General features: G+C 40.0%; 1 protein-coding gene across 2 annotated transcripts in view; it reads right to left on the reverse strand.

Moving 5' to 3' along the window:
* The window catches only part of MED13L (mediator complex subunit 13L), a 204,213-nt gene that overhangs the window by 56,639 nt on the left and 127,661 nt on the right, over window positions 1–19,913 (reverse strand). The gene's annotated exons all lie outside the window — the stretch shown is intronic.

Below are 19,913 nucleotides of genomic sequence, written 5' to 3' on the forward strand. Positions count from 1 at the left end.
CTCTACTACTGTCAGCTACTTTTAAACAAAAGTCACTGCGGTCTAGAATAAGAAGCTGGTTTACCCTCATTAAATTTCTGAATTATTCTACACACCACATAGAAAACTTTTTGTCCGGTACTACAAGTTACTCTTCTGTGAGCTTCAAATACCACCACAAAAACCCCATAGAAAATGGTCAGAAACAGAAAAATCTGGAGAGAAAAGGTTACTTAAGTGACAGATAACAGCTAAACTTCCTTGGTGGTATCATCCTGTGTTCAGAAGTACTTTGTAGCAGTCATTTAATTCCATGAAATAAAAGTTTTCATTAGATTTCCATTTTCACAAGGGAAAGAAATTTCACTGTCATCAGTTTTGCAGAAGTAAATTGATCATTAATTTACATGGGATGGGGGAGGGGGGCAGGAAGGGAACAGGATATGGGAAAAAATGCATCATAAATTCCATATATTCCTATCCAGCTATCTTGCCCCAAGAAGGAAAACCAAAATCAATTCATGTAACAACAAACAAAACCCCCCCAAAAACCCCTCAAACCAAACAAAAAACCCCAACCAAAAAATGAACACCCTACCACAAAAACCAACTAACCACTGATTTCTGCATATACAAGAAATACAAAAATAAAAGCAAAGCTCAATTATTTCATCAAAACCCATTACTTTCGTTACATAGGATCATAGCAGTTAGTACAAAACAAGGTCTTAAGAACTAAAAAAGATGAGAAATCTGGTCTAAGATCAAGCAGAGATAATCTCTGCAAAGAGTTCAGCATGCAGCAGGTCAGCCTTTCTAAAGCAGAGAGCAAAGCTATTTGTAAAGTGGTAATTTTCAACTCCTGTCTTTAGGATATTACACAGCAATCCTGATTCTGCAAGCTTCCTACAGTGTTTGACTGTGAAAGTCTTGCTTGTCTTCTATTGAACTGAAGAAAAAAATAGCCTTCTGGGACCACACAGGGACTCTTTCAAGTCTCTTGCAAAGTGGTCTGGCACGAACAAATCACGTGCGATCTTATGCAACAGTCACAACTATCCATAAACACCATCAGAATAAGAAATAGACAAGATCAGAGTTTAAAAGACAAAAGATTCACTTGTTTTTGCAGGGAAGGGAATGCACGCCACTGATTTTTTCAACTGAGAATCAGCCAACACCAAAATTAATCACTAAGTTAAGAAAATTAAACGGCCTCGGATTAAAAGTGTATACAACTAAGCACGGGAAAAAAAGATACACAAATGCAGTATTAGCACATTTTACTTTCCTGTAGATCTAACAGATTAAAGAATAACAGTAATGAATATCACTGCTCATGAGCATCAGTAAATACTTCATTAGTGAAAGAGGGATCATTTCTAGCCCTGGATCCAAAGTAAACCATGCTCAGCTATAGGAGTACCAAATCTCATCCACTCCAGTATTCCTTTTCGTCAGACCACAGCTAACAAGTCCTTACGTTACGGTACCGAGCACCGGCCGGCCTGCGCGGGTCCAGCTTCAAGCTGTCCTTCCTCCCCCTTCCCCAGACCTTCCTCCTGGGGCGGCCTTACTGTGTGCGCGAGAGAGGAAACGGTCACAGACATTTTATGCTCCCTCTGGTGCCAGAGTCATTGCTATAAGCTCAGCTTTCGAGACCAAAAATAATAAAGATCAAGGCCTGGGGACTTCCTACATTCCTCCTAAGCTTCTGGCAGATGCCGAGTAAAATGTTTACTTTAGTAACAAATATTAATTTTATTTCAAGAAAACAGCGCCGGCCCACTGCGACGGATCCCGCTCGGGCACGCACATCCCAGCCTCCTGACATTCCTGTCCTCGGTACATTTCACACAATTCCTTAAATACCAAGCTGCAGAAATCACTCGCGCTGCAAATGTGAGACAGATCTCCAGATAAAACTCAAGTAGGAAAAAACTGACCAAGCTAAAACCAGTCAGCCTTCAGAAGCAGACCAAGCACTGAGGCTTTTCTTCTAATAACGATGTAGCTATAGCTCTACAGGGTGCACCAGGACCTACACGCTCTGATAGACATAAATCGTTCTGGTCCCCACTAGAGTCTTCCATCAGTGTTTTATCAACATCCAGTTTTCTTAATGGATCTACTTCTCTTTGTGCTAACGAAGGCACCATAAAAAAGCTAAACACAAAATGCGGAGCTGACTAGAGTTCAGCACCATGTTCAGAACGATTTTTTTTTTTTAATTTAATTTCAATTTATTTCAACCTAATTAAAAAACTGCAGCTAACGAGCTTCTTAGAATCCACTCTACTACCTCTCCAGGTTTTTAAACTTACTTATTTGTGTTCTCTTTTTTATCTCCCTGACATTCCAAATATCAGAAACCACCAGAGACGCATGTGAAATGGTTTCCAAACTATCTCCCCTACTCTACAAAGTCTGTTGGAATACCTTGAGCTGTCAATTTATACCTGTTCAGAACAAGTACAATAATAAAAATACTACCAGTTTTGAATAGCTGCATTGTACGTTTACTTTGCATGTATTAATACACACAAGGAACAAACCTAACTTCAGAATCATGTTTTTGAACCTACGCTGCTGCCCAGAGGAAAGGAAGAAGGGACAAGAGTCTCTTTAGGTGGAAGCGTGAAAGCAAGGTGCCCACCCTGAGCAAGGCACCAGGCACGCTGGATCCTTATCAGGGGAGTACGACGCGCCGTGCGTCCCCTAGAAGTTCCAAATCAGAAACCTGAATCAGACTGAAGCACCTAATGCATAAAAAAACCCAAACGTTGGAGGCATTTGAAGTTGTTTATTATTATTAAAGTGAAAATGCTCAGCCAAGTACCCATGAACTTAGTATGAAAAATACTTCAGATGCATTAATTCAGCTACCTACCATTTACGGTTTGAGCTTTTTAATTTCTTCCTTTCCTTGTTTTTTTTCAGGCATACAAACAGTGCCACCAGAGGCAGTGGTAGCTGCAGCAGTTTTCCGTCAGAAAATTTCAGCACAAACTTAAGTGAGACCTATTCTTTTCATCCTATTTTATAAAAGCAGGAAACATTTAAAAAGAACGCAAGTCTGTAGCGCTAGTCTCGTCACCCTACGCAGGAATTGTCGCCTCTTTTTTACAGGTACCTTTTCAGAAACCTTTCTTTCCTTTACAGGTGACTGACGGCTGCCTGAGTTAGGCTGTCTTCTTCCCAAATGAAATATACAGCCCGTATACAGAATATACGTTATTTCCAACTATGGCTGCATGAAGGCCGAGGGCTCAAGACTGCTGAGCACTGTGGTCCTGAGCCAGCAGAACACATGAGCATATTCTTTCAAGAATATTTCCACTATATTCACTGAGGGAGACTCATCTGCTAAAGCTAAAATAATTGTTTAAATAAAAAACTACTATTATACAAAGAAAACAAAAAAAATTCACTCCCCAGCTACACGGTGACAAATATTATGTGCCATTTCCCTTCATTTTATTTTGAATCTGTTTGTGGTGTTTAGATCCCTACCTTTTCTGAGCAAGGAAAGTGATAAGAAAAAGCCCCCCAAACCCAAACAGCAATGTCATATAAGCTTTTGTAACAAAACAAAAGATCTACGTCCTTCTCCTAAGCGTTGCAGGCATATTGTTTTCTCCATAACACAGAAAAATCTTCAAATAATGAGAATTTACATTGATGAAACCTTCAATTTGGCACCTAATCACCTGCAACTGGCAACAACTGTCTTTCAGATGTTTCCTCTGGGTTCTTCGTTACCTTAAATAACCTTTGAGGTGCCTAAAAACGTAGCTGAATACCTTGCCTGTGTAATATTTAGGATCTCCCATAATCTTTATGAATGCCAATCCCTCAGTTACTCTAAATGACTTAAAGGAAATAACATTAAATTTACTTATATATAAAAATCAGATGAGGATTATGAAAACATGGCTATGTTTAAACTACACAACATTGGCAGAGAAAGGAGAACATCTGATGGATTTACGTATTTTTTTCCATTTGTTAGTAGGTTTATATAAATACCCAATGGAAGCTGCGCTAGTCTGCATTCTAACTTTAAAGAGATTATTTCCATACAAATAAGCTCAATGAAAAAAAATGCCAAGGTATTGCAATTCATAACTGAGTTTTGAATGTGAGAACTAAATGTACGCCCTGTGTGCAAAGTCAAACTGTACCTCATAACAGATTTCAAAATCCCTCATTTTGGATGACAAATGTGGAAACCAATTACTTCAGGAAAATAATAATAATAAAGTGCCAGTAACAATTACTTTGGGACTGGAGGGGACAGGGATGGACGGACGACACCAAAAAGAATCTACAAAAAAACCCTTAAAAAATTATTTTTTTCCCTTATTAGAGGGTAAATCTAAAAGTAGTTTTATGATACAAATTTTATTATTATTATTGTAATGATTTAAAATAATTCACTGGAAAGCACTGTTATATTTTGAAAAACGCTTGCTGCTGTGCAGCGTCCATGTTCCAAGCTCGGCTTCGTCCAAACACTGCAACCTACTTACACACCCAGAAAGTGCAACGGGGAACAGATGACAATACTAACACTAGTGGTTACTTAGAAGAATGTGGTGAAAATTCGAGAATCTTGTATTTGCAATCATTCATCTTGGTTTTTGAACAATTTCAAGGATGAGAATTTTTTTAATACTTATTTTTCTGCAGACAAGCTTGAGCTCCCCTCCCCTGCCACCAGGCTGCTGGCAATCTCTTGTTTCTCTCCTTTAGTTTATAAGCAATTGTCCATAGAGTTAATGACTGTGTACAATTAATTATATTTTATGACCACTAAATTGTATGGCTGTTCTAATTCCCCTCAAAACTAGGATTGGGATCTGAAACTCACAGTTACGCCAAAATAGCTTTATCAAGTCTGATCTCAAAAAAGAGGCAGCAGTAAGCCACACGCATTAGGAAAACAGTCATACCAACGAGGCTAATCCCTTGTTTGGTGTAGACTATAAAGAGGGCATGAAAAGGCTCTGCACAGATTTGGCGCATAAGAATAAGTGAGAGCATAATAAAAGAATTTCCTTTAAATTTGTCTAAAGCAACAGGACATTTACCCGCCGGTCACAGTGGCAGTCTGGACAGGAGATGGCAGCACCTAGACACACCTACCGTCAGTAACTCCAACAACCCAGTAGGAACATTACCTCTTTTTAAATAATCTGGAAGTTAAGTGTCCTCAGTGAAGTCTGAACAAGCTCCCTCAACAACCACACACAACATGATGGGAAGAGAGAAGTCAGACCTGTTCCAACGTAGAGTGGCCCATGCATTCTCCTTGAGAGAATGAGAGAAACCATGCACTCTCATAGTGCCCAGGTCTCCAGTACATTCCTCTGGGACATATGATGGTCCAGTATAGGAACTACAGGGACCTGCCAGGCAGCTGTGTTAGCAGAGAAGGCTTCTTCACATAGACCAAGAGAGCAGAAGAGGACCTGGAACAGAGACTTCATCAACAGCAGCAAATAAGAAAGGCCAGGACATAATTTCTGGTCCTTCAGAAAACAACACATTCATCTGGTAAAACCTCCTCATCCCCCAAAGGGAGGCATCGCTCACACTGATTTACTGGAAATGGTCCTTGGCTGTGCTATCCCCAGAGCCTCTCCTGGGCATTGCTTTGGAAGAGTGCTACCTCCCACTGCCCAAAGCCAAGTAGGGAGCATGCAGCAGGAAAGCCGTCTGGATGACAGCACGCCAGTTCTTGAGATCGTGACCTGTCTGGTCTAATAAGTAGTGTAGATACAGTCTGAGAGGCAAAACATTTATGTGGCATTACTCGTGCTTGCAAGTACCTCGTAACATACTCTCGTCCTACCCGATGAACTCTGAATGTTGCCCAAGCTGACACAAGACACAGTTCATTTGCAATATACGTTCAAGAAACGTGGCATAATTAGCAACGTTTTTTGCAGAAACCACAACTAAACAGAAGCTAAAAGCATTTCCAGACATGAGACAAATCCAGAGCTTTCTGGATACAACAGCCCTCCAACAAACAGTAGGCAGCACAAAGCTGGCCACATCTCCGTACTAGGCACGATACCCACGTAGTTGGTTTCTCTATGCTATAGCCTCAGGCGCAGGCCCATACTCAAATATGTGAAATGGCAATCTATAGAGCCTATATCGTGCTCTACGACTCCATATATTAACCACCGGTAATCCAGGACTTGCTGCCCAGCTGCACCCGACACACGCTGCACGTTAGAGCTGCAGAGGGCTGTGGCGCTGACCTGCAACAGCCCCTTCAGCAGCGTATTTGAAAGCTAACAAAGACCCAGCTGAAACCATGTGTTGCAGCCACTTCACTGTATCACAGGACTTGAAACATCATTTCTTCACGTGACACGCACTGCTGTCTCACGAACGAGGGGGACTGATACTGGGAGAAACCTGGTTACACAGGGAAAATAATCTGTGTTTCTGTAGCCATTTCTGCCCAAAGTCACACATTTTTGTACAGCAGAGAATAAGAATGCAGGAGACCAAGTTAAATCATATTGCTTTGGCAATTACTGCTTTCCTCTCTTTTTTTTTTTTGTCTCTCTTTCTCTCTGCACTCCCCCCACCACTGCCCCCCCAAAAAAAAACAGAAAGGGGAAGAGTTCAGTTCCCAGAACTACTCAGGCCTTTTAATGATTGTATTTTATAAGTGAATAAGTTGTCTCACGTATTCTGTTCGATTTTTTTTTTTAATGTATGAGATGCACACACAGAAACTTGGTGTAACTATTAATTACCTTTAGTGCTTTTCCAGTGGCGGAGCGAAGTTCTAAGATAACAGTTTCACAATGCAGCAAGCATTTAGGTAACATTATCTAAATACTTTCTGTGTTACAGAGTCATTATCTCACCACTTCCTCAGCTGTCACCAACAAAACCTCTTGCCAAGCCTGATACATGCCTCACTATCGAGATTCTCTCCCTGATCCCATCTCCAACAACCTTCTGCTCTTTTCTCTGTGTAAGTGTATGCACAAGGCGACCTGCTGGCCTGGAGGGATGCTGGAGTTTATACTTCAAATGGATACATCAATCTGCAGCGTGACAAGGCTAACAGCGATATGAACACCTCCAAGAAGTCAAGGGGAAACTGCCGCACATCGCATTAGCTAACATTTTGAGGAGTAATTGTGGTCTCCCTACTTACAAGACCTACTTCAAGTCTTTGCTGGAGGAAAGGTCACGTACAACGTACATAACCTTTAGTATGAACACAGCAAGCTGCTCTGCGTTTTCTGCACTGGCTGTTTACGATATCTTAGATTAAGTAGTTCCATGTTTGCTTTTTTAATGACCTTAAGGAAGATGGGCTGGGCTATATGCAGAACAGCGTAACAGGGCTTACACGCTGTAAGCAAACTATACTGCGACAGTGCTCGAGCCTAGGCGGAGAGAAGTTTTCGCTTTAGGAAAGGTCACCGAGCTTTTGCCACGCGACCTCTGCAGGGAGGAACCTGTGCCGCAGTTACAGCCATCTCACGCTTTCCCTGAAAGCTATACCTATAGGGAAATAAGCATATTTTTACAACACATTAAAGCAGTGTTTAATATTTAGTTTATTTTTTATTAATGGATTATTTAAAATGTATAATAGCTCCTCCAGTGTACTGGCATTGATATTTTCTTCCATGTACAACTGAGCAGCAGTTTTATTCCTGTGATTCTTGATGAAATACTACACCACAACAGGTGAAAATCTCCCATAAATAGTCACAATAAAAACGTTATTTTTCTATATTAAATAAGTGTTGCATGTTGAACATGGAAATTTATTGATTTATTACCAGCTGCACATGTGTATATAATGTGGCTTGTCCAAACATGCTGTTATGATCTAAAATTTGCTTCTTGTTATTTTTAAGATGAACTGAAGTAATTCCTAGACTGTTGATGGTTACTAAAGAAATAATCTAAAACAACACAACATCCCTGAATAATTAAATTAGGCACCAGGCTGCCATGACCAGGGCTATGTATTTCTTCTCTCTATATCCAGGGGCAAATCCTGCTCTTCGTACCAGTTAACACCAAAGGCAACATGGAGTAAGAGGGAAGGTTGAAAGCCCCCGGATCAAGGATGATGTTTATCCTCATACCATAAAATGTGGAAATATGGGACAATAACAGATGGCACGAAAAGGTTGGTGAGTACATCTCCTAATATAACAATTGAGCAGTAAAATCAGAGTATGGCAACACAGAATTTTTTAGTTAACACTTCCTGACTAGAAGCACAACACATCCAAACCGACTTTACACGATTCCTGCTTTGCAGGTGGGACACGGTTCACCTCTGACGGGATGCCACCTGCAGATCAAGCTTCAGGAATCCAAACAGTACTATTAACTAGGTGAAGATTATGTCCATCTTCCTACTAATACTTACAAGTTATGAATATTTAGGGCACTTCAGGTTAGAAAATATGCTGTCTGCAGACAAGGTCCGACGAACAGAAATAGTTTCCCTCTAACAGAAATTCAGATCACTTAAAAAGTTCATGTGCTAAGTTACTAGTTTTTAATAAAATCCAGATCTTACTAATTCTACTGAAGACCAGATAAAATTGACAAAAAAAACAAGTTCTCATGGATCTACAAAATAAGGTTTCTGCACTGAAATAACAACCCACACCCTCCCCTTAGCAGCGGGTGATGCAGCCAGCACTATACCACAACATATAGCTCAAGGCGCTAATGATTATTGAATGCCTTTTTTTCTTTTTACATGTGTTACACTTCAGAATAGTGTTGATTTAGAACTACAACTATTTTGAATTATTTAAAACATCAATACCAAAAAATGATTCTGCACGTTTGTCATATTCATTAGGAACACAAATTGACTGTGGTAGGACACTGGATCTTGCCCCGTTTAGGAAACACAGGAGTTGTGACCATATTTTCACTGTAATATAGGATATAGGCTTTACAATAAAATAGAAAAGCATACCAAAAAAAAAGAAACGTGACGGCTATTAAAGGTACATTCAGGTTAATGCTGAAATAAACACGCATTTTTCACTGGAAATTCTGAGCTTTTTCAGATACAAATCCCCAACAAAAATCAGGACCTTCCTCATATCTGTACCAGTATTACCAGTTATTTTAAAAATAATAGCACCAGCCCGTAAAAACTACAAAGTGAATGACAATTCACTAAAAAATTGTCACAATGGATGCAATCTTTCCTGCTTTAGCATACTCAAAATACCAACATCAGGATAAATTGCGTATGTAACTTCTAAAACCACTGCTGTTATCACCTTTCTGACATCCCTCTCTCGTCTGAGTCACTGCGTTTTCGCACAGTGTTTGAAATGGACTCCCCTGGAAAACTCATTTCCATAGAAGATCTAATACTCTTTAAAACAGGAATGCAGCCAGATAAGTACATATATTCAAAGTGACACACAACTCATTCATGACACATGAATAAGTTACATGTTAAGTTACATGTGGTATCTCCAAAAAAGCCCTCTTGTTGTGCTGTTAGTCTTAGCATTTTAGGAAATACCATACAGGCATAAAATCACCTCAGAACTGTCATGAGCAGTTGTGCTCTAGGGATCAGGGCTGAAAAAAAATTCCTTTTGAATATTAATAACCCAAAACTCAAGAACAAGCCTGACTAGCACTGATGGAAGTTCGCCAACCAACTATTCCATTTTTTCAGCCTAAGGCATAAACTGACCTTTCCTTAACAGCTCAGTACTGCAAAGTTTAAACCCTGGGTTCTCCTTAAATTTAAGCTTTCCTGGGTAATTTTATCACAGATAATACAGCTATCAATTACTTCGCCTCACCAAGTGAGCACTATGAGAAGCGCTGACTGGCACAGTTGCACAGTGGCTCCTCTTTGGGTCGCAGACCCACATATAGGTGCAGCTTTGGAAAAAGGAGGCTTCCCCTTACCCCCCCTTAAAGATGCTTTCAGCAGTCATAAAGTGCGTAAAAATATTATCCTTTCCATTAATATTTATGCCACGCTGCTCTAGAATTAGCAGCTGTTGCACGCTGGCCATTGGCGGGCTACTGAAACGTCCAACACCAGGCACCTATTCTGCCAGCCCGCCGTGCGATCCGCCGGACGTCCCAGCCACGGAAGCAGAGCCCTCCTAGCCCTCCGGAGAGAGGGGGGAAGGGCAACGGGATTGCTGACACTCGACACATGGCGGGCACTAGCACGTATTGAACAAGTCAGTCTGCAGAGTCTGGATGATGAAAATAAGACGACTCTTTTCACATGGAGTTAGCGTAGCTTTCTACCTTATGCCCTAACTGCACCAGCTGTACATGAAGTCAAGTCAGTGCCGTAATCACGTTCAGCTTATAAACAAGAAGAATATTTAGCACACAGGTACGTAAGAGCATCACACCACATTCACATTAGGAGCTTTGTTTTCATAAATTATTACTGCTTTAGGGGTAAAGCCACAAGTCATTATCGGTCCCGCAGTAATTGTGTCAGACAATAGTTTTCTTTTATGTGTCCTTGTTGCACAGATTTACCCAAAGCCACAAATAAGTCTGTCACCACACCTCTGCTCTGTATTCTGTTAGATTCAGAACTGCACAATTTTTAAAGATTATTACCATGGGATAATACAGAATTTCTTCTATAACAAAACATAAAAAATGTTCTCCCTCTGTCTTGTTGGTTACATCACAATTAGCTCTGAAAGCTAAAATGGCTTAAAATTTACCTTAAAATGGCTTTGATCTCAATAGCAATTTGTTAGAAATTGTTACTCTCAATACCCCTGTTAACGTGAAAAGAATACTGTGAAATAGATAAGCATTACTGTATGTATTTTATAGGGGTACTGCAGAATTATGTATGCAAAGTCTGACATACCACATTTTTTGTTTATATAATACGTGCGGCCCTTTTTGTACAAATAACGTAGCTCTGAGTTTTTCAGTAACCAAAAACCCCCACATTTTCCTCAGTGTGGGAACACCTAGTTGAAACAACTACCACAGTACTGTTCAAACAAGGCTAGAGAGACCTAAAAAATTAAAAAAAAAAAAGAGAGAGAGAGCGCGCAAAACCAGCTGGCAATCGGTCTACAACCCTAGCTAGAGAGCTTAAAGTATAAGGGGAAAAAAATACATGAACATAAAATGATTCCCAGATTGCTAATAGCATCAGGAAAGAAAGTGAAGCAGATAGTAAGACACTGCCACTGAAACACTCCTGCAGCTTTAAAATTATTTTCTCCAAAATCTTCAAAGATAATAAGATCATTGTACATAAATCCTAAAAATGGGGCTCAAAGATAATAAAACCTGAGGTCTCATAAAAGAAAAGACAAATGTTTCTTATAATAATAGAACCTAATTTTCTAAAAAGCATGTAAGTCTCCTTTTTCATTGCTTTTTGACTAATTTGAGAAGCACTGGCATGGTAACATCAATCCACAGTAATCCATAAGTTAATAGACACTACAATTAATTTGCTGTATCTCAATTTAAATTACTTCTTTGCTCGGTCACAAAGATGCTCTCCAGACACGCACGCAGGCTCTGTCACCACAGTTAAGATCCCAGACCATAAATACACAGCATACTTTTGACATATAAGTTATAAAAATAAAAACACAGCATATCAAATGCCACTCCTCCTCTCAGCAAGGCCTCTGAACACATGCTTATTTTTGCTGTCTGTTTGTGCCGTTATGTAGGTTAATGCACCCTTCTTCCCTTCACCCCCGTGAAAGCTGAATGCTATTATCCAAAGTAGCATTATATTAGATTAAGGCCGTTCAGAAAGGATATTCTTGAAAAAAATACGGCAAACTGAAGGGGAAGAAGGGACATAAGCCCATACTTTGTTGTCATTAAGTTCACCGAAGATGAAATTACATTTATCAGTTTCATTCACAAAGCAAGTACATCAGCAGGGGGAAATGGGGTTCCTCAGCCAGATGTGTTTTTTTTTTAAACACAGAAAAAAAGAGGAAGAATATTATTCTCAAAATCTAAAAACGATTGATGCAGTTTTGATTTGGCCTTTCAAACAGCTGCTTACCTTGAGCACCTCAAGAGAAAAGAGAAATAAAAACATGACGTCATGAGTTTTATGTCATAGATTCACACAACACTAAAAAATCCCAAAGTCACCCTGTATTAAACCCATGTACCCCTTTTCCAGTACGCGCCAAGTTTTAGTTTTTCTTGCAGGTGAACTTCAGCACTGGGAGCCCTCCAGTGACGAAGCAGCCATGCTCTTAGAACGTCTAAGCCAGGTAACTTCTGACCATCTCAGATCAATTTAAAAATGACAACTGGAAACAGGATTTTCAAGTGCTGGAAGACTTGATTGCCATCCGTGTCCACCCCCCCACCCCCACCCCCCCCAAATCTGATACCTTTATGTATTATAAACCTATGATAACAACCCTATTTTTAAATTACAGAACATGAAGAGACAGGAATCTTGATGGAGAGCTTTCATATTCCTAGGACTTGCAGCTAAACTCTTAAATTTGGCAGGGGGCAGCACTACTGTAAAATTAATACCTTTTTGTCCCCTAAAAGGAAAAAAACTCAACTATACTTCGACTGAACTAGAAAAAAACCCAAAATACCCCACACAGAAACAAGCCTCAAAGCACAAAATGTCCAAATCTCTCCACATCTCTTTGTACTGCACACCTTGCTCAAGTACCGAGGACTAAGCCTACGATGTCCTTCACGCTTCTATTGAAGAGCACAAGGTTTAGTGAGTTACACAGAACGAACCCAAATTTTTGAGAGTCCTGAACCCCATTCATTTTACAGCAAGGTTTCAGAGGAAATTTGTTATCCTTTGCTGTTCTGTCTGTAAAGGAGACTGCAAACTTGTAAATACCTGCTAATATACATTTAAATTTGTGCTGTAAGCCTGCTAACCAGCTGTCCTTTAGGAGGATGGTTGCACAAAATTATTTCACATGCGTCCATTATGCAGTATGATCACAATTCATAGAATAAGTTTGATGATCCAAAACAATATTAAGCAACATGTAGAAAATACTAAAACCATGAAAAATGCATTAATTTATTCATTGCCATGCATTTGTGATCCTTCCACTTTCAAAGTACAGTTTAATTGACTAGTTTAGAGACCAATTAATCCCTTTACATTTAAGTCAATCTCTGAATCCTCTCCAAATAATTTAGCTTCTACATGCTGACTCCCATTTGATGTCCCTGGAGAGCGAGTGCATTTGAAACAGGTGGCACACAAATCACATTGGGTAATAGAGAAAGACTACATTAGCAAGGATATGAAGTATTAAAAATGGAGACTCACAATTCAGCCAACCATATTCCCATCTATTCGCTAGCGCTCCAGTTCTCAGTCATGTCCTGAATGTTGTCTTTTTTTTTTTTTTAAATGGCAATTGCAGGTCCCAGAAAATTATTTTAATTTTCGTTCGTTTCTAGTCCTCATCTACCCACTGCTCATCTCTCCTCTCAGTATAGTCCTACCGGCTCTTCTCTATGTCACCTTAGTCTTCTGTCTTCTGTATAGGTAAGTTAATGCTAAATTGGCCTGAATTAAGTCTGGAAGACAAAAATCTTGTCTACCCTCTCCTTTCTTGACTTGAAAGCCCAAAATTTCAGGTTCTGTAATAACCATCTTCCTTCTAGGATTACTCTTCAGTAATCAGGATTTAATTTTTCTTGTCAAGCACCTATACCTAGTTTAACAAATTTAGCCCCGCTGTATCACTTCGTATCACTTCATGAAGACCATATCCTCATTTCTTTATAATATATTTTATATATATAATTATATAATTATATATAATTAATTTATTTATGGAAAATAGTTGGGCATCAAAGATAGGGAGAGCTGGATCTGTCAGCCAAGGAAATGATTACTCAGGTGGGTAACAGAGATATCTGACATCATCCCAAACCAGCAACACCATCTTGGGGGGGGACAGGACGGGACGGACACACTCGACACGGACACAACACCACAAAAAACACCTGGTTTTGGTCTACTAAAACCACTCACAGTCTCACCAATATTAGAACTGGATAGGATATCTTACTTTCCCACAAAATAACACATTGAAGGCTATCAGGATGAACATGGGGATTTTTCTATTTAAACAAAAAGGTAAATCTGAAAATGAGTCATTGAGTTCACCTTTTCTATAAGCTGCCTAATCAAGCAAGTTTAAAAAGAAAAATTATTTCACATGAACTGTGGTTAACACCACCACCTGAAACCATATGAAGCTCAGATGAATAGTAATTAAAGGAAAATATTATTTCTGTCCAAACATTTACACAAACATTATAAACAATTTATCTGAAAACTAAAGAAGGTATGTTCCAAGAACACAATTCACGAATATCACATGAGAAAATAATTATTCTACCATACTAACTGCAAGATTTCTTGGTTTCAGCTCCACCAAGTATTCTTATAACATAAATTATTTCCTCCATAGTATTTTTCTCTTGAATTAAGAAAAAGCTTCTGTCTGAAACTGCTTCTAAAATGAAGAAAACCACCACCACACACAAAAACATTTCTGCGGTGAGAAGTATTTTATATAAATGCCTGGCATACCAACTATGTGCCTTTGCAAGAATGAAACTACGAATACGGGTGCAGAGCGTGCTTATCCAAACAGAATATCTCATGAGAGCACCCATTCACGCTGAGACACCCTGAAACAAAATGACCACCAGAGAAAGGAAAACCAGTACCATTTATTCGTCTTCAGCTGCGATAAGCACTTACTGATTCTCCATTCTGAAGCACATGAGCACTTTGTGCAAAGCCTAAGTAGGCTGAGTCCCTTTAAAACCCAGCGCCTGTGCCTTGGCCTATATTGCCATCTATACTGCTGACTCAGGATCTCTGCCAGTTCAAACAGTTCCTTCGGCAGGAATGTGCTGCAACCATCAATTTTGCACTGAATTCTCACCCACGTAGAGAAATGAAGTGGTCGAAACTTTAGGCTAGTTCTGGGATGCTAGCTATTGTGATGGCGCATGCTCGTTTGCAACTGAGAAACAACCCTGTTCAAAGTGACTACAATCCAAAAACGGAAACAAAATTACAGAAATTACTCTAAGAGCTGGCTTAGTCTATTAATTACTATGCTACTCCTGCATGTGTAGAGGCACTGTGTGCAGAGGTCTACATACATGTAATTCTGAGCTTCTGTGGACGATGCAAACCCACATTTAAGTAGCACACAGGGAAATAAGATGCAGTTTGCCCTGATCTTCAAGCCAGCCTCACCAGATAAGGGACTGAAAGAGAATCTAAATGCAAGGAAAAGCTGAACTCCATCAGCTGTACGTGCAAGTTATTATAAGGTAAAGTAGCCATACTTACACGTACCTCTGAAGTGTTTAGATTGTACGAGGTTCATGAAACTTTCCTGAAAACCCCTAAGACTTCATTATTTCTCACAGGTCACTGAGATTTGGCAGGATTTTCCTCAAGGTCAAACACACTCTCTTCGCGTGTTCAATTAAATACTGTTAAATTTTGACTGAATTATAGGGTGAAGAAAAAATAAATAACCACTTCCCAATGCTGGTTCCTCCTCCCCCTGCCCAGTAACTTGACAGCCTGCCAAAATTTCTGAACATTTAAAATCAAGTCCACGCTACAGCTATTACCATTACCATCCTGTTCCCAAAGAATCCAGAAACAGAGAAAACACAGGTGTTACCAGTAAACGTGGGAGAAGGGAAATGAGTTAGACTGAAATCACATTGATATCCCTCAGTATAGTCTGCAGCTTCAGGATCCAAGTTTTTTCAGTCTAGCCTATAGAAAACGTCTCATAATTAATATAACGGAGCCAAAAGGAAGAGAGATGTGCATCCATTTCCTCTACTCTCATTTTTTAAGCTTCTCGCTTTTCCAAGTCATATTAAGCAATGCCTCATCAGCTACAAAGCACACTCAGAGTTTATTTAGAAGCTATTTTGACAGCTTAAAAAAAAAAAATCTTCACCCCCAAGGAATCAACTTCCACTGATCCACACTGCCCCTCTGAAAGAGCCTACTGTAACTTGGTCTAAGGCGAGGCTGGCTGTTTAGATGTACATCTTCAATCAATGGCTGACACGTTATGTTTTGTAGCGTTGTGACTTGCCATTTCACTGCCGCTCCGAATGAGCGAGGCAGCCCGGGAATACTTTGCTGTGTTGATAGTTCAGAATTCCTGGAATGGTTCAGGAATCGCGCCTGCGAGTCTTCCCACCACCTTTATTACCATGGAAAAGAACAAGTGCTGCTGTAAAGAGCAGAGAACTGGAAATAACCCAAGATACTGACAGGAACGGTCGCAGACCATCCCTACCAGGAAATTCTTGCACAACGTCAGCAAGAGTCTCTGTTGCCTCTTCAAACTTTGGTCTCTGTAGCGGCACATCTTTCCCTCCGTGGCGCGGACAATGATTTTATGCAACACGCAGCCTCACCCAGTACTGTCTGCTCTCTCTCATCCCTGAGCTGTCCGGATCCACCACATCCCAGCAGTTAGAGCATATGTTCTATCCTGGTATCCCTCTGCTCCAAAGGAAAAAGAGCTAACAGCAGAAAGAAGAAATTGCTCAGTAACACCAAGCTGCTTTGTTTCACCCCTGGCATCTGAAGACAGGCAGAGTCTTCACAATATTGTGTTTACATGCCCTGTGAAGGGGGGTGTCGCCTCCTTTTGAAAATATTCTGGTAAATGGTGGGATTGTTCACCAGTCTGATTTCTATCAGGAAACACGAGAAGGTTTTTGAAGATGCGAGTACAATAGGCTGCATAATCTTAACACTGTTCCCACAGAGACGTCAGGCTTCCATCACGCGCTTAAATAGCTGTCTGCACATAGGCCTTTATCAAGCTCCTTTGTTTTAGCACAATCAACTACTGCACGAGATACATTCAACTCTTACAGAAAAAAGGACAAATATATACACACGAGCAGAAGAGCAAAGAGGAAAGTCAGAGCGAAGGTTACAACGTGTGGCCTTTTGTGTGGAATAGGTTGGTAACACTAAGATCGCAAATGAATGAAAGGAGGAGAGAACATGCAAATTATTTCACTTTTTCCTTTAGGGCATGTGATTTCCTCAATACGCAGGCTACCCACCCAAGTTAACTATCGGAAAAAAACACAAGCCTTCTTTGTTGATGCCTAGTGACCTATTAAAAAATTCCACTGTAAAATGAGACTGTTTTCAGGTGCTACAGAAGGTCTTGAGAAGCAGCGAGATGATTTTTTACAGACGGCAATAGATACATTGCACAAGAAGGTACTACTGAGCTCCTTTATTCCGTCTGAAAAACTTTTTTGACCTTACTGTCATGGGAATGACAGAACGAGCCTACGGAAATGTCCTTTTCAATAGAATGGCAAAAAGGTTAAGTCCACACTTGCATTTTCTTCCAGAATTTAAGTCTAAAATGTAAGATGTAACCGTTTGCACAAAAGCAGTACAGAACGGAGTCGCACAACGTTGTTTAAAAATATCTGCAAATTCACTCTGTTCTCAGCTTGAGGGGGAGAAGAGGCGATGCTGCCCCAGTGACATCCCACCTGCATCTTTACTACTTAAACCCTGTTACCATAGCAACCGCTACGGTCTCAGTGTCACTCTGCACAATCACTAACTGGAAATGGAGTGTATGACAACCCAAACCACCACATACTTAAGTGAGAGAGAATGAGAAGCCTTCTTTCACAAGGGTTAAAACAAAGGCCTTTACTCCCTCCGAGTGCTTTTGTTTTGTTACCATGGACTTATACATACCTCCCGGTAAGCACAACTGAACTTCAGAGAATGTGCTAGTATTTGCCATCACATCCGACGCCAGGCGAGGAGCAAAATGGGTGCAGATGGATGGGGCTTTATTTTTAGGCAGGGTGTCTACTGTTCCTTTGAGAAAATCCAAAGCTTCGAAAGCAGTACTGCTGATAAGACCTCACTGTGGTGAAAGGCAGCGCAATTTTGGGAAAATCTAAAATCCTCCATGTGTGGAAGAGACTTTTAAGTTGGAATTCCTTGATAAATAGATTTTTATTTTTCAATTTTTTCTCATGACAGATGAAAAGCACACCAGAGTACGTTGAGTACACAGGTACATACCTCTGAGAACATTTAGTCCAGAGATGTAACCAGTGAGCAGAAAACACTCCGCAAACTCCAGCTGTCTACAGTCTTTTGTTTTCTCAGGAGCTGACTCACATATTAAAGAAGAAAAAAAACTGTCTATGTGCTTTAATTTTAAAACATGTCATTTTACGATTGGCACATGAAGGAAATGTATTAGGGATGACCTCAAAAAAAATTAATCAGTGGTGTTATCTTCTACAAGTGATTCTGAGCCAGATTCAAGGAATTACGTTCAGATTTACAAACTGTTTGTAGCAGAACAGAGGGCATTCTTAGTGAGGCTAAAATTTTTGGAAACCCTTATGCTAGGTGGTTTTGAGAATCAGGCTACAGGCATTTGTCTTCTGCACACAGTTAAAAGACTGCCCTTTTTTGATCTTTTAGTTTTACCAACATATTAATAATAATAGTATTTACTTCATCAAGATGTGGCTTTATTTTCCTTCAACAGTAATTATTGGGAAGAAACAGCAGATTTAAACAGCAAACTTCAAAATGGCCAAAATATAACAAGAATTCTTAAAACCACTACAAACATCAAACATCACTCTTCAAGGAGAGAGTATTTTCTTAGCACTGATTTGGGGTTTTTTTGTTGTTGGTTCCCCCCCACCCCCCCACCCCCGAATTAATCAGAGAAGATCCTCTTAGTAGTCCAGCTGAGAACAAAATTCTGAATGGATTTGACTTTTTTGGGCAGGCAGAAAGTATGAACTGTAAAACAGGTTACCAAGTTAAGGAGACACACAAGAAAGTAAAATATTAATCTTGTAAAACCTACTTCTTCCTTCCTTTCAGTGAGGGAAAATCAAGTTAGTTTGGAAAGTGGAGTAGAGTGGATAATGGATAGTTCTGTTTGTGGGGTTTTGTTGTGTTTGGTTAGTTGGGGTTTTTCTTGGGGTTTTTTCGGAGAGGCTTGTGGGTTGGGTTGTTGTTGGGGTGTGGTTTTTTTGAGACCTTGACTCTTTAAGCCAAGCCTGGCAGACCTCAGTAGAGTGTTACTGCTTGAAGCCCCAAACCTCTCTTCCCACTTGTCATCATTACTGTTAACCTTGTCAGAAGAAATCCAACAGATTCTGTGTTTCTTAACATTTCTCTGGGCATGTGAGAAATACAGAATTCCCTTGTACAGAAAAAAAGACTAGAGACATAATCATTCAGTTGTACAGTCAAACATGGAGCACAAGTTGGACTTCTATTGTACAGAGGTCCCACAATCTTAAATTTCTTTAAATAATCCCTTTTCTTATTTTAAATACAAAAGCAGATCATAAATAGACACTATCAGGCTTAAATATCTTTAAATACCTTTAGTCTCTGGATTAAAATGTAAAATATCATTATTATATTTTCATTTCATAGCACAGCAGGCTCTTCCCACTGTCAGAATCACATGCAATTACGCTTTGTGAAGTCCATCTTCCCGTGTTATTCCCATGCTCCCCACCTCAATAGTGCTGGGTACAAAATAGGGAAAAATAAACTTTTAATGCTGCTTCATATCTCAGATTGGACCCTCTGCCCTCTTCATGGAAAATGAATGGACTTTTCTAGTCTCCCTCACTTCTTCCCCCTCTAACTCCAACATCCTCCATCCCACTGAAACAAGGGCTGACAAAAGTCATCATTTGTGGGGTGTAGCCCCTTTCTGGCGGATGAGGCAAAAGCCCACCTCCACTGTCCCCACGTCTCTATTACACCAGTAAAGTAGCAACATGAGCACACAACGGCAAAGTTATACAAGACAACA

The sequence above is a fragment of the Phalacrocorax carbo genome, chromosome 15, assembly GCF_963921805.1.
Source record: "Phalacrocorax carbo chromosome 15, bPhaCar2.1, whole genome shotgun sequence".
NCBI classification, from domain to species: domain Eukaryota; kingdom Metazoa; phylum Chordata; class Aves; order Suliformes; family Phalacrocoracidae; genus Phalacrocorax; species Phalacrocorax carbo.